This window comes from Notolepis coatsorum (genome assembly GCF_963971535.1).
Source record: "Notolepis coatsorum genome assembly, chromosome: 20".
NCBI lineage: Eukaryota > Metazoa > Chordata > Actinopteri > Aulopiformes > Paralepididae > Notolepis > Notolepis coatsorum.
Window position 1 is genome coordinate 27,501,352 of NC_140184.1, and position 12,955 is coordinate 27,514,306.

A 12,955-nucleotide genomic window follows, 5' to 3' on the forward strand; every position below is an offset into this window, starting at 1 on the left:
GATGTTTCAAAACTATTACAGTTTGTCTTGTTTGCTGATGATACCTATTTTTTTGCTCTGGAAATAATTTAAAGGAACTAGCAGAATATATTGTGTATGAAATGACAAAGCTAAAGAAATGGTTTGATGTAAATAAGCTATTACTGAATCTGAAAAAAACGAAATTTATGATTTTTGGCAATCGAAAACTAGATGAAAATATAGTACTGACAATAGATGGAGTTGACATAGAGAGAGTTAATGAATTTCGTTTTGTTGGTGTGATTATGGATGATAAATTAACATGGAAATCGCACATAGCACACGTTAAAAAAAAGATGTCCAAGAGTATTTTTGTTATGAATAAAGTAAAGGATGTGTTCAGGGACGTGCACAGGACTTTAGAGGGGCAGGTGCTCAAAGGCTGAAAAGGGCACTACACTTGTGTGTATATATGAACCTCGCGCGCGTAGGGCCCTTTCCGGGCGGGGAGCCCCCTTTTTATGCTTTTTGGGGGGTTTTGGTGATCAAATATTGAATATTGAACTATAATAATCAGTGCAGGAGCTCACTTATCCTTGAAAGACACTTTTATCACTGACTTAAAAGGCCCATACATCTCCATAAATGTTCAGGGGGGAGGGAATAAGTGCTTACCCTACAGACCCCAAGAAGTGCTGTATATTCTGTATTGTTTAATATAAATGCATTTTTTATTCCAATCCCGATTTGTATTTGAGATTCCCAAATCCCATCGGACTTGACTTCTTCGTGTCCCTCAATGAGTGTAATACCAGCATTCAACAGCGGTTTCTATCATCATCATCATCACCACCCACGCTATGCATAAAATATATAGGTCCGCGGAGAGGCACGCTGAGGAGGCCGTGCAAACTGCAATGGAATATGGGGCATCTCTCTCTCTTTACCTAATATTTTGATTATATCCTGACATTTTTCAGTTGGAAGGGCAGTCTATATGCGTAACGGTAAAAAAATCAAAAATCAAAAAGGGCACCTTTTTGATGAGGCTCAAAAAGGCAGGTGCTCAGGCACCCCTTGGCCTCTATGTGTGCACGTATGTATGAGGCAATGAGAACACTCTACTGTTCACTCATCTCACCTTATATCAGTTATTGTATTGAAGTATGGGGGAATACTTATGGGACCAATATAAAACCATTATATATACTACAGAAGAGGGCCATAAGAATCACACATAAAGTGAGTTATCGAGAACACACAAATACATTATTTATTAAATCTAGAATAATTAAACTTGAAGACATGGTTAAGTTTCAAACAATGTTAATTATGTTTAGGGCAAGAAATAATACACTGCCAGAAAAACTACAAAATCTTTTTCATTTAGAAAGTTTAGTAGGAGAAAATACAATTTTAAACATCAGTTTGCACGTACCACACTTAAACAGATGTGTCCTTCAGTTATTGGTGTAAAGTTGTGGAATTATCTCCATAGCGAGCTTAAGGGATGTAATAGTGTTTATCAATTCAAAAAAAATTATAAAAAATAAATATTTAGTCAGTATGAAAATCAAATGTGATCTGAATAGTGAGATCTTTTCTTTTCTTTTTTTTTTTCTCTTTCTTTTATTCTTTATTATTATTATTATTATTATTATTATTATTATTATTATTATTATTATTATTATTATTATTATTATTATTATTATTATTATTATTATTATTATTATTATTATTATTATTATTATTATTATTATTATTATTATTATTATTATTATTATTATTATTATTATTATTATTATTATTATTATTATTATTATTATTATTATTATTATTATTATTATTATTATTATTATATAATTTTTTCTTTGTTTAACTGTGGATTGTGAGTTTCTGTATAATGGTATAAATAATTATTTGTATAAATTAGGTTGTACGCCGACCATTAAGAAAATACTTTTTTAGTTTAGGAATAAGGGGCAGGTAACTATAAGATTTATTCTTCTTCCTGCTCCTTTTGTCCATGGAATGTTATTTATGATTGTGTAATGAAGAAACTCTGATTGTATGATTCCATGTGGCAAATAAAACTCTGAATCTGAATCTGAATCTAGATATCATAAACACTTCCCTTAGAACTGGTATTTTCCCAGATGCCTTTAAAACAGCAGTTGTAAAGCCATTACTAAAAAAACCTAACTTGGATAGTAATGAAATGGCAAATTATCGTCCAATATCCAACCTACCATTCATTAGTAAAGTACTTGAAAAGATAGTTTCAGTTCAAATAAATTCCTTTCTTGAAGAAAGCAACATCTTAGAAGAATTTCAGTCAGGATTCAGAAAATATCATAGCACTGAAACTGCCCTCACCAAAATAATCAATGACCTCAGGCTAAACTCTGACGAGAATAAGATCTCCATCCTTATCCTACTAGATCTCAGTGCAGCATTTGATACAATCGATCACGATATTCTAATCGATCGTCTTGAAAACCATGTCGGTTTCTCAGAACATGTGCTAGGCTGGTTTAAAACATACATCAGAGGGAGGAAATTCTATGTTAAACTAGGAGATCACAAGGGAGTTGCTTAGGTCCTTTACTCTTCTCCCTTTACATGTTACCGCTAGGTGATATCATCAGAGAACATAATGTAGATTTCCATAGCTATGCGGATGATACACAACTGTACATATCTGCTGAACCAAATGATACAGCGATTAGCTCCATTACAGACTGCTTACTGGCAATAAATAAATGGATGAGTAAGAACTTCCTGAAACTAAACGAGAACAAAACTGAAATTCTAATTATCGGCCCCAAAACTAAAAAAGAAACATTAATAAAGAACCTGGGAGGACTAACCCCTTGGATAAAATCTGAGGTCACTAGTCTCGGGGTTATCATAGATTCAGAACTGAACTTCAATTCTCATATTAGCAAAGTGACGAAAACATCGTTCTTCCATCTCAGAAATATAGCAAAAGTACGACCATTTATTAATCAGAACGATGCTGAGAAGCTAATTCATGCATTCATATCTAGCCGGTTAGACTACTGTAATGCACTTTTCACATGTCTCCATAAGAAAACCACAGAGAGGCTTCAGCTAATCCAAAACTCTGCAGCCCGACTGCTAACTAGAACCAAAAGGAGAGAGCACATTAGTCCAGTCTTAGCTGCTTTACACTGGCTTCCTGTAACATTTAGAATTGACTTTAAGTTCCTTCTCCTTACATACAAAGCTCTAAATGGACAGGGACCTAGCTACATCGCCAACACTCTAATAAATTACACACCAGCAAGAACACTGCGATCATCAGCTGCTGGACTACAGAGGCTCCCAGAAACAGTCAAAAGAGGATCGGTAATGCAGCCTTTATCAACTATGCCCCAAAACTGTGGAACAAACTACCCCAAAACATCAGAGAAGCCAACTCGCTAGACATCTTTAAAAGACAGCTTAAAACCTCTCTTTGCTCAGGCATTTCACTGTGGGGTAATGCAGGCAAATATCTGAAGATAGATATCTGCTACCACCTAGTGGCAAGGAGAAATATTATTATAGAAACATCAGGGATATCCTGACACAAATTGTACTTACCTGCACTATTCTTACCCTGCCTACTTTTATACACTGCCTATCAAATTCATGTGTCGGTTATCACACTTTTTACTTCTTACTGATGACTATTTTTATTATTTGTATTACTGAATCAAACTGTAAACAGAGAGCATATTGGGATGCTAGATCCTAATGTGAAACACTGTGCTGTTGTATGTTAAATACCCTGTTGTATGTCCGTTCTATTTTATAATTCTTGACTATTTTTTTTTGGTTTGGCTGTTGAGAGGGTGAGTCTGGATGGGATGGACCCTTCTGTGGTCGACACCATCCGGAACGCGCATGCTCCCTCCACTATCGCGGTCTACGCAGGTAGGTGGCGTATTTTCCAAGAGTGGTGTAGAGTGGGGGGCTTGGACCCTGTGTCCTGCCTCCTGGACGCTGTCCTTTCCTTCCTTCAGTCTATTTTGGATAAACTGTCGGCTTCGACGGTGAGGGTATATGCCACGGCTATATCCTCTTGCCATGTGGGTTTTGAGGGCGTTACGTTGTTCAGCCACCCTCTTGTGAAGCGTTTCCTGCTTGGTGCTCGGCGCCTTAAGCCAGTGAAACGTTCTCTGTCTCCGAGTTGGGACCTCCAACTGGTCCTCGACAGTGATGTGTCACACGTGGTCCCGCCTGTGCTGTGCGTTTTTAGGGGTCTCTAGTTCCCTCTTTTTCGCACTTTGGTGGAGTTGACTGCCGCCCCCTCTTCACTAGGAAGGGGGGGGTGACGGGACTCCCCTCCCCCCTGGTGGTAGGGCTTGCGGGTCCTCAGGGGGTACATTTGTCGGGCCACGCGTCTGCTCTGCCCCATATCTCAATATGGCGAAGAGCGAGACGCGATTGCCAGTACGAATATATAACGAAAGGTTATGTATATAACCTAGTTATATGAGAACTGGCTGAGCGTCTCGCTCTTAGCGCGCCCTGAGGTCCCTTGGTTGGGTGTTTCTTGATGAAAAACTTTTTCCCGAGGAAGGGCGAGTGTGACCATGCCTGGTGTCTTATAGGAGGACACTGGGGCGGGGCCTGGTCAAGTGCATGGGTGCATTGTTTTCGTTAATGAAGTACAGTAGGTACTGGAGATGAGGTATATCTCAATATGGCGAAGAGCGAGACGCTCAGCCAGTACTCATATAACTAGGTTATATACATAACCTTTCGTTTTATTGAACCATTACTATTTGAGTGTGGCTTGAGGAACCTTTGGATTCTGTCTAGACAGTGGCTTGAGAGGTAGAGCAGTCGTCTGGCAATCCGGAGGTTCCTGGTTCGATTCCCGCTCCTCCCGGGCAGTGTGTCGATGTGTCCTTGAGCAAGACACTTAACCCCTAATTGCTCCCGATGAGCAGGTTGGCACCTTGCATGATTGCATCCGCTGTCTGTGTGTGAATGTGTGAGTGAATGGGTAAATGTGAGTAACAAAATGTAAAGCGCTTTGGATAAAAGCGCTATATAAAAAAGCAGCCATTTACCATTTACCATTTAGAACTAAATCGTTCTTCAGTCACTCAGTTGACTCCAACAGACCAAAAGAAGGTCCACACTATCTAGTGAAGTAGTCTAAACATTTGGCTGTACAACAAGTTCGGTCTCTAATTAGGTTTGAACCCTGGTTGAACTCACTCTGTTGAGTCTCCAACTGTCTAAATGGCAGTTGGAAGGTCATTTAGGGTTCTCAAATTGAAAATGTAGAATCTTCTAAATATTTAGGAATTTGGTTACTAACTAGTAAAGGGTTAACCTTCTGTAGTGTGGCAGTGAAAGGGTTAACCTGCTGTTGTGTGGCAGTGAAAGGGTTAACCTTCTGTGTATTGTCGCAGTGAAAGGGTTAACCGTTTGGTAGTGCGGCAGTGAAAGGGTTAACAGCCACTAAAAAGTTGAAAGTAAACATTTTCTTGTATCTAATCATGCTTTTCTACTGCCAGTAGGGAGACCATTGTACAATCAACAATTATGTCTGTATTTGATTAAGGTGACATTCTGTACATGCATGCCTCTCCTTCCACCTTGAAACCCCTCCATGCTGTGTATCATAACACACAATGGAGAAATGTCTCACTCATCACCATTGTATTTTATATGCAAAAGTGGGATGCCCTTCTTTAACTAATATGCATTGCATTTTATGAGGCTCTGCTTATGAAAGGCCCCCATGATATCTCCTCTTTGATTGCTTTTAAATACAGCACATGTCACAGTATTACAGTATCACAGTATTATTTGGTTACACATGTAAAAACTGAGCTTGGCAAAACTGGTTTTGTATATTATGCCCCATACAAATGGAATGAACTTCAGAAAACCTTGAAGTTAGAACATATGAAGATTTTAAAGTTTTGAACTCTTGATAGTTTAGAAACTTTAGATGTTGCTTGTACTTGTTTCAATTTATATACATGTTTGTTGATGTTTGACAGAATTTTGGTCGGAACTGTACTTGCTTGTCCAATGTGTCTATTGTAAAAAGGTTGCTCATGAAAAAGAGATCTCAGTCTAATGTGTTTACCTGTATAAACAAAGGACAAATAAATACTGATTCATAGAGATGCTGTGCCTGTGACGTCATCAACAGAGACTGTGTCCTTTGTTCTACAACCACAATGACAATCAACTTAACAAAAAGTACAAATGATTGGCATGTAAGAGCTGAACTTGAACAAAAATATGTATACTAATGTAGTATGAGATTGTATATTATGTTGCAGCGAAATTTCCACTAGCATTTTGGGGGCAGACTGGTTTCATTGTTTCAAAACTCAACAGCACCATCTGCTTGAACTCACGTGTAATTGTCATATCTGAAAATGACCAGCAGGGGTCAGAGGAGACCAGTGATCAAGGATTTAGTGTTGTCCACGCGGGTCGCGGGGTAAACATGGGGGAATATTTTTGTTCCTCTAGAATCACCTTTTCACCAAATACAGCAGTCCAGTAAATTTGTCATAGTGGTATTTGTACTGTGACATATTGACAGTGCACTAGTGCAGTGTCAATACCATACCCGTTACTATCATCGCACATGTTACAATGATAACCAGATATCAGGTTGTAGCCTAGTCCAAACAGTGCAAGACATAAGAGATAGATAGTCTACATAACATATTCACCAATAAGACTATTAGTAGCTTGATTATTACAGTATGACACACATTATGATCATAGCTACAGAAGAAGGTTAATTTGACTACTCATCCATATCATTAATTTACAATAAACTGAATCCCATAAGAAACTATCACACTGCCTTTGTCCCCTGCTGTTATCCCCACCCTTGTAAACAGTGACAGAAGCAGCAAATTGTAAGGACATAAATATAAGACTTGAGAGGTCTGAGGTTATTGTGCTACAGACACAGTAGTGTAGATCACTGTTAGACTGGAAGATTTAAAATGATCCCCAAATTATTCTCATATAATTTAATAAGTATCATATGAAGCCAAAGCCCTCTCAAGTCTATAAAAAAATAGACATGTTGAATAATACACTGTTGACCGGTAGTTTAACGGTGAATGTGATACATTTGTCCCATTAGCTTCCATAACAATCTGCCGAATCAGTTTTGGGGTCGTAGAAATAATCATTATGAAAATCAGGAATCACAAAAGTCTTTATTGCCAAGTAAGCTTGCACTTTGTCTTGGTCATGTATTGGTGCATCAACATTAACGGACAATTAAAGTAGAATAAAATAAAATGGAATATATAAACTAAATTAGAATATAAATACAATATAATATAATATAGGACAGGGCTGTACACTTGTGCAGGATTGTAGTAGAGTATATACACTAAATGAGATTAAAATGTGGGTTTATTGGTCTAGATCAGTGGTTCTCAACTGGTCTAGCCTCGGGACCCAACATTTTCCTTAGTCATTAAGTCACAACCCAAATTTTTGAACCACTCTGATCTATTTCAAAAAAACTTTTTTGTAGTAATACACAATCTTTCGTGCACTGTTAAAAACATGGAATAAACACAAAAAAGTGCAACAAAAGTGCAACTAGGGCCAAAAACCCAATGAAATAAAAGAATAATAAATAATATAATGCTTCTTAGCCGATTTCTTAGCTTAACATAACAGACTTAGGTTTGGGGGGACTAATGGGATAACTGGGGTTGCAACAAAAGTGCAACTAGGGCTAAAACCCCAATGAAATAAAATAATAATAATAAATAATATATGCTTCTTAGCAGACTTCTTAGCTTAACATAGACCTAAGTTCTTAGCTTAACATCCCAGGGAACTAATGGGATAACTGGGGATGTTGTTTGCTCCTGACAAGAGTCTCAAAGTCTGGGGTGATGTAAACAAAGCAACTCTGAGGTTGTGCTCAATGTCCAATCTGTTCCTCTGCGTTGTCTTCAGCTGGACCAGAGCTGAGAAGCCACTTTCACAAAGATAGGTAGTGAAAAAAAAATATATATATTTAATATATATATATATATTTTTTTTTACGCACGACCCACCAGTTGAGAAACACTGGTCTGAAGACCATGTACACCTGTAGGTCCAGGTGGATTAGGGACAGAGAGGCTGTTGTTGTTGTTGTTATGGTGATGCTGATGAGAAGCATGAGTCATGTGATCCTTCCATCTGTCTGCCGTCTCACTGCCTTTGTTTCCTCGTTACTTAAGTCACAGGAGCTTCAGATGAAGGAGCCGAACACACACACACACACACACACACACACACACACACACACACACACACACACACACACACACACACACACACACACACACACACACACACACACACACACACACACACACACACACACACACACACACACACACACACACAAATGTCCTGATTTTGTGGTGTGTATTCTCCAAATTGGTCCTAATTTTTCACATAAATGTGCTTACGCACACATACACACACAGGCATGATTTTGTGAGCGTTTAGTCTTGAAATTGGCCTGATTATTCACATACACTAGACACACACAGTGTGATTAAAACAGGATATAAGCTGTGCTGAATCATCATCTCCCAGAAGATAAATGTGTTGTTAACCAATAACAAAGGTTGTTGTTGTGGGTAAATGTGGTCATTCACTCTAATGCCTTTTAATAATTTATCTCTGTTTTCCTAAACAGATGGTTATTCAAAGGTTCCCTTCTCTGTCATGAAGGTCATCCTGTACCCAAGCAAGAGATCAGAGAGAACATGAACATTAAAAGGCCTGGGATTTGACTGTGGTGTATCATCTCACATAGAAACTGTTATGTATAATTCATTAGTAGAACCCCCCCCCCCCCCTCCTCCCGCTTCTACTCTCACATGAGTTTAATGACCTGGTTTCCACTGGAAAAAGTCACAGGGATGTTGACGTCATGGTAGCATAATGTAACAGATTAAAGATATTACGCACACAGAAATCATGTCATGAATATATTCACCCGTTGTAACTCAATATTTGTTCTTCAGCAAATGAAATTTCACCATGGAGATACATTTACAGGTGTGTGTGTGTCTCTCAGGAAAAAGCTGGCGTATTTCTTGTTTCCATAACGTTAAAATTATGAAACACCATCACTCGCCATGAAAGCTTTATTTTCACTATATTTCATGTTTGCATAACCAGAGAGCCATCACATGGCATCAACTCCCCACATGACTTGGACTCCAGACTCGTGCTACAAATTTAGCAGGGACTAGCAGAATTTAGCTTAGGGCCAGAGGCCTGGACTGGCACTGGATAAGAACAAAACAATTAAATCGTAGCCTATTGATGTTTCTTTTATCTTGGGCTTTCAATAATTCTCAGAATATAGGCTATGGCTGTCATGGCTAGTGCAGAGAACCCAAGCGCAGAACACAAGACAGGCAGGTAGTGGTTAAACCCAATAATGTATGTGTTTATTGGTGAGTCCAGGCTGATGGGGGTTTGGAGTGAGGTATGCCAGGGGAGGACTGGGCTGAGATGCAGGGCTAGAGAGGGGAGCAGAGCAGAGCTGGCTCCAGGGTGAACAGGAAGCAGGCTAGGCTGGCAGGGGGGTGCAGAGCATGCAAGAATCTTCTGTATAGCACAGAAGAAAAACAAGAATCAAGTATATACACAAAAACACTGACAAAAGGCGGTTAGGTGGCCGAGCGGAGATTGCGTTCGTCACCAGCCCCGGAGCTGAGCTGGATTTGCCTGTTCGAATCCAGCTCACAGCTCCGGGGTTGTCACCAGCTTGGCTGGCCGTCTGCACTGATACAATTGGCTGTATCAGAGGGTGGGAGAAGCTGGCGGGGTGGGTCCGGGTCGTTGTAAACAGCGACTCCTACAGTTCGGTCGGGGCGCCTGCTAAGCGCGGATTGGACGTGAGGGGGATAGTGTGGTCCTCCCACACGCTACGCCCTCTCAATGAGAATCCGCGCTGCCAGGTGAAAAGAAGCGGTGATTGGCTGGACGTGTGTCGGAGGAAGCACGTGGTAGCCTCCACTCTCCCAGATGATCTGACTGTGGGGGGGTAAGTGCGCAGCGACCAGGAAGGGACTGGGAATTGGCATACGACTAACATTGGGATGGGAGAAAAAATCGGAGGAAAATGGAGAGGAAAAAAAAAAAAAAAAAAAAAAAAACACTGACAAACAGCTACAAGAATATCAAAAACCAGGCAAAATACTGACAAAACAGTATTTAACAGTATAAGAATAAATGGCTAGAGAGCAAACTGAAGTCTACGACCTGTGGCGATGAGTGGATGAAAAACCAGAGTAGATGAACTGTTGGGTAGGCAGGTGGGTAGACTGAGCAGGTGAATTGGATGAACTATGATGAGTAGGGGAGAGGAAGATGACCAAATATGGAAACAGGAAGCTGATGCAATTAGAGAGAGAAAGAGAGAGTAGAGAAAGAGAAAAAAGAGAATGAGCGGGGGAACTGAAGGCTTAAGGTTAGTATAGAGCAGCTGGTAGGAGATTTGAAGAGTGATAGACGTAATGGGAAAGTTAAGAGTGCGGAAAGGATGAAGAGAGGAGCAGAGAAGAAGGAGACAGAGACGATAGTAATTCAGTTTGAAGATGAGGTTAGTCCGAAAGAGATATTTATAGGGTATATGGTATATAGGGTTAGGGAGTTTGTGCCGAAACCGTTGAGGTGTTACAAGTGCCAAGAGTTTGGACATATAGCCAAGTAGTGTAGGAAGGAGCAGAGATGTGCTAGATGCAGTGGGGGGCATGAATATGGGAAATGTGAACAGGGAGTGGGGCCAATGTGTTGTAATTGTGGTAAGGAGCATAGTGTAGCGTATTGGGGTTATGAGGCGATGAAACGAGAGGTAGTGGTCCAGCAGGTGAGAAGGGAAGATAGGATATCATATGCAGAGGCAGCTAGGAAGATAGGACAGGGAAAGCAAGATAAGGGACAGGGGTTTAGAGGAGGGCATTTGGCAGTAAGGGTAGTACAGGAGGATCAGGAAAAGCAAGATAGGGAACAGGGTTTTAGAAAAGGGCATTTGTCAGTAGAGGAAGTACAGGAGGAGAAAGAGAGGGGGGAGAAGTTGAATGTAGTGGCCTTTGTCAAGTCAAGTCAAGTCAGTTTTATTTATATAGCACATTTACAAATGACTAACAGCCAAACCAAAGTGCTTTACAACATGATAAAAAAAACACATACAATGCAATAAAATACACTAAAATTACAAAAAAGGTAGAGTACAGTACATATAAGAAAGCAAGGGCAAAGTGCAATAAAAAAGAGACAGGAAAATTGGGTAAAAAAGTCCAGAGTGACAGCGGACGTCATCTATAAATGCTAGGCTAGCTCTGGTCAAAGGCCAGGGAGAAGAGGTGTGTTTTGAGCAAGGATTTAAAAACCTCTAGGCTCTGGGCAGATCTTATGTGGGGGGAGGCTGTTCCAGAGCCGGGGGGCAGCAGCAGCAAAGGCTCTATCTCCCCTAGTTTTAAGCCTGGTCCTAGGCACCTCCAGCAGCAGCTGGTCAGCAGACCGTAGGGCTCTGGATGGGGTGGGGTGATGTAGGAGCTCCGCTAAGTACAGTGGAGCCAGCCCGTGTAGTGCTTTAAAAACAGTCAGTAAAAAAATAGTTTAAAATCAATACGGAAACGGACGGGGAGCCAGTGGAGAGAAGCCAGAACTGGTGTGATGTGGTCACGTTTCCTGGTACCGGAAAGCAGACGGGCAGCCGCATTTTGTAGCAGTTGCAGGCGACGGAGCAGCAACTGGTCAATGCCGACATACAATGCATTACAGTAATCCAGCCGGGTCGAGATAAAGGCATGGATCACCCGCTCCAGATCCTTCTGGGAGAGGTATGGTTTGGTCTTGGCCAGGAGTCTGAGGTGGAAAAAGCTAGTTTTAACTACCGAACTAACCTGCTTATCAAATAAAAAATGTCTGTCAAAGATTACTCCAAGGTTTCTGACAGAGGAGCGGATGTTTGAGCCCAGAGGGCGGGCATTGGCAGTAGGGTCAGGCGAATCATTACTAAATAAAATTATCTCTGTTTTGCGCTCATTTAAGTTGAGAAAGTTTGCACTCATCCATAGTTTAATGTCAGCCAGGCAATCTAACAGTGGTGTAATGTAACCTTGCCTTTTGCTTGTAGGGGTAAATAGATCTGCACATCGTCGGCAAAGCAATGGAAGGACATGTTGTGCTTTGCAATGATTGAGCGGCCTAAGGGCAACATATATAATAATAATAAAAAAATAATAATAAAAATAAAGGATGGGGCCCAGTATTGACCCCTGGGGCACCCCACAGGTAAGAGGGCAGGCTGAATAGAATAATTCTCCAAGCTGGACTGAGAAGCTCCTTTGTGGCAGGAGTAGTAAATGCAACAGCGATAGTTAGCAGTAAAACGGATAGGATAAAGTTAATAGTTAAAGTAGCAGTACAACACATGGGTATGAAGGGTTGACATGGGGGGAAGTAGTAAGAGAGTTAGAGAAGGGGGTTGTGAGTGATCAAGTAAGAGAGTTAGGGAAGGGGGTTGTGAGTGATCAAGAAGGCCAGAGTCAGCCCACAGGAGGCAATGAGTGACTCATAGATTAGGTTTGGATAGGGTGGTGATGTTAGGGATGTTTTTTTTTGTTTTTGTTATGGGGTTTATTGGTTTTTCTTTATTGTTTTATTTTATTTGCCGGGTCTTGCTTATCTGCCCAGTTGCTGGGATGTACAGTAGGTGGCGGTATGCGCCTTTTGTGGTCGTGACCCACCATTAAACCCATTGAAGAAGAAGAAGAAGAAGAACTGAAGGCGTGGCAAGATTGGAGGAGATTAGGGCTAAACAGGAGTGGGGGTCGTGACAATGGCTTCATGATTGATGCACCTTAATTTATTTGTAATATGTATTAATTAAACTATCACAAGGTCTCAACCCTTTCACTACCACACTATATAAGGTTAACCCGTGCACTAC